We start from the raw sequence: 3,203 nt of genomic DNA, 5'->3' as shown, positions 1-3,203 counted from the left end.
AAGTTAATGATAAATTGCAATGGTTTTGTTTTATTGGACTGACATCCTTTCATTTTTAGAACCCTTGGCCATTTAAAATCATATGTTTGTAACAATGCTGCACCTAAAAGTTGTATAACTAAAGGATACATTATGGAAGAATGCATTACATTTTGTTCAAGATATTTTGATGATGGTAATCTTGAAACAAGGTTCAATAGACCAAGACACAATTATGATGACAATTGGGTTAGTGCTTGTTGTGAATCCACTATTTTGTCGAATTTATTTCCTACTTCAAGTAAGCATGTTGGAGTTTTCAAGATTTTTTTGATTCTACAATTGGAGATGATACAAGCCCATCACTATGTCTTAGCTAATTGTGAATTGGTGGATTCATTCGGGAGTAAGTTTTAAGCTTTTTCGTATACTTAATTATCATCTCAATATTCATTTCTAGAATGCATTGTGGAAAATTCTTCATGTAGAAAGTGTAAGATAAAGGTTGCTAGAATGCATCATGGCAAAAGAAATTCTTCTAGAGTTGTGGAAGAATATGTCCACCAAAATTTTCTCAAATGGTTCAACGAATATGTAAGGATATTTGTACATAGTTTGACTTAATTTTTCACATAAATATCTCATTATATATAATTGTTTTAATACTTTTTAAAATATTGCTACGTTGCAAGATAAGATGATCCATATATTACAACTAAAATTGAGTGGCTTGCTAAAGGGCCAAATAATATTGCAAGGATATTTGATGGGTATAACATTCATGGATTAAAGTTTCAAACAATGAGGAAGGTGAAGTAGCAACATCAATCATCAGGAAGAGAGGTTTGAATTGTGATCCCTTTTTAAAATATTTATTTATGCTTTGAAATTTAGATTCACTCAAGATTGATCTTGGTTGCAAAATAAAAATCCAAAACATTCTAGGTAAGTCGAAGATGTATAAAGCAAATTACTTCTAAGTGATATGTGATAGTGAGTGAGAAATAAATAAAGATAGGGATAAGAAGATCACACAATGATGTATCCTAGTTCACCCAAAGTGGGATTACATCCAGTCCTTACAAATTGTCAAGCTTTCTGCAAAATGTGCAATAACAATGTCTTTTCATCTTTGTTGTCTTAGTTGTCCTTGCTCATAGCTCATCTATCTGGAGATTGATCTAAAGGTTGTTTTGCTTCTTTGGGCCTTCAACTAGACTGCTGGGCTTAATTATTGTGTTGAGCAGTCTTGATATTCTTTTATCTTAAGATTTGGATTATGGAAAAGGATTCATTTTACTTATGTCTTAAAAACGAAATAACTAGAATGATATTGATAGATCAAAATGATCTTTTAATAAACCATAATGATATTTTAATAAACCATAATGATCTTGAATAACCAAAATGATCTTGTAATCAATTTTGAGTTCAATTAAGTAATGATGTTCTTTGATTTATATCATGGTGAGATCATTGATTGTTGTATGAATGTATTTGATCACTTATTTTTCAATAAATCACTCAAAAAAATAAGTTAAATAACAACACAATCAGAATCATGATTAGAGATTCATTAATTGTTTGTTTATCTTCAAAACCCTTGATTTGGGATTTTTCCTCAATAAAAGGAGCAAGGATTAAGAACCCAAAATAGTGGTGTTGTTATGTCTGTTATTACTCATAGGTTTCCAGTTAGAGGAGAACCTATTGAAAACTCAAGTAATGACATGTATTATAGAAAATTGGTTGACATCATAGAACTTGATTACTTTGGTAAGTTTAGGGTGGTGCTATTCAAATGTATTTGGGTAGACACTAAACCTAACAAGGGAATTAAGATAGATAAGATTGGCACAACAAATGTAAACTTTTCTCATTTGATTCACACCGATGTGAATGAAGTGGATGAACCATTCATCCTTGCAAGTGGTGATAGAAGTGGATGAACCATTCCGATTGATCAAAGTTGGTCTTGTGTTTGTCATATGAAGCCTAGAGACATACATGATATGGGTGTTGAGACAAAATCTCAATTTAATGTTTTGATGAAAACAAACAAAAAGTTAATTAAGAATGTTAATTATGATTCTAAATGTTATGTTAATTTAACTTGTGCTTTTGAGTGAATTTAATTAAGAACAGAATCAAGCAAAGCAAAGAAAACAACAACAAGAACATTAAAACAGAGAAAGATCTCCAGCGTCAAAAAAGTTCATCACAGCATGTTGATCAAACTTTTTCTACCTCTTTAACAAAGAGTCTGCCCTGGAAATTTATTCATATCTAATTAGTACATGGCAAAGAACAAGTAGGATTCATCCAAGCTCAAAAAGGCTATTTGATCTCAAAAATAAAAGGACTCAAAGACAGACAAAAGTCATGACAGTTTGCATACCCCAAAAATCAACGGTCAAGTAAGTTCGGTCAACCTTGACATATGACAAGACAATTGCAAAGGACATCCAGAACGATTAAAACGAGAACTCCAGATTGATTATTGAAGCCCAAGAAAGTTCAAACTGACAGACCCAGAACGTTAATCGTTCTCTATTTTCTGCACAATTCCAACAGCAGTGTATCTCTTCTGCAATGGCTTAAAATTCATCTCCAACCTTCTCTAGCTACACTCAAGACTCAAGATCAAGACTGTACCATCCAAGATCAAGGGAGAAACGTCAAAGGCTTTTTAACTAAAAGACAAAACTGCTTTAATGCTAAACCAGAAAAGTCAAAAAAGAGGGAAAAGCAGTTTTTCAAAGCTGAATTATTTTTAATCTGATATATTGCCTTCAGTCAAACTTCAGAGCACTATCAACAGCTCTTTTGACCTTCATTAAAGGCCTCTAATGCCTATAAATAGAAGGCCAATACCCAGGATCAAACAAGAACTTCAAGTGCTATCAAACTCTCATAAATCATTCACATTCACAAACTTGAAATTCTCATTTTCACAAAAAGCAATCAGTTCTGATCAATTCTATCTCATTGTGATATTGCTACTGATTTCTTTGTTAAGAATCAAATCTCAAACAAGAGTTGAGATATCTTAGATTCTGTCAAAATCAATCTTATTGTAAAAACTCAAACTATAAGAGTTTCTTTATAGTTTGTTTAGATTGCATTGAATCCTATCAAAATTAGATAGGTGTTGTTGTTGCTTTATGGGTGGAAAGTAATAGAGATTAAAACAGATCAAGGTTGATCTAGACTAGGTGTTGTAA

Source organism: Cicer arietinum, chromosome 1 (genome assembly GCF_000331145.2).
Source record: "Cicer arietinum cultivar CDC Frontier isolate Library 1 chromosome 1, Cicar.CDCFrontier_v2.0, whole genome shotgun sequence".
NCBI lineage: Eukaryota > Viridiplantae > Streptophyta > Magnoliopsida > Fabales > Fabaceae > Cicer > Cicer arietinum.
The sequence above is the reverse complement of the archived record's forward strand: the minus strand, read 5'-3'. Positions refer to the sequence as shown.